The sequence below is a fragment of the Etheostoma spectabile genome, chromosome 22, assembly GCF_008692095.1.
Source record: "Etheostoma spectabile isolate EspeVRDwgs_2016 chromosome 22, UIUC_Espe_1.0, whole genome shotgun sequence".
NCBI lineage: Eukaryota > Metazoa > Chordata > Actinopteri > Perciformes > Percidae > Etheostoma > Etheostoma spectabile.
Window position 1 is genome coordinate 19,961,488 of NC_045754.1, and position 249 is coordinate 19,961,736.

Genomic DNA, 249 nt, shown 5'->3' on the forward strand with positions numbered 1-249 from the left:
GGTCACATTACGGTTAAACAGCGTCTCTGGACATTGAACTGCTTGCTGTGGGACTCCGGCCATAATATCTGCCACCGGAAACTTCACATGCCAACGCTATTTACATTCCGCCCTCTGCTAACCCGACGTCGGCGTGTAACCGCCATTGCTGGACTCCAGATTTAACACCCGAGTGCCCTCATAGTGATCTCTAGAGACTTCAACCAGGTCACCATGACCACCACACTAACCAACTTCACCCAGTATGTG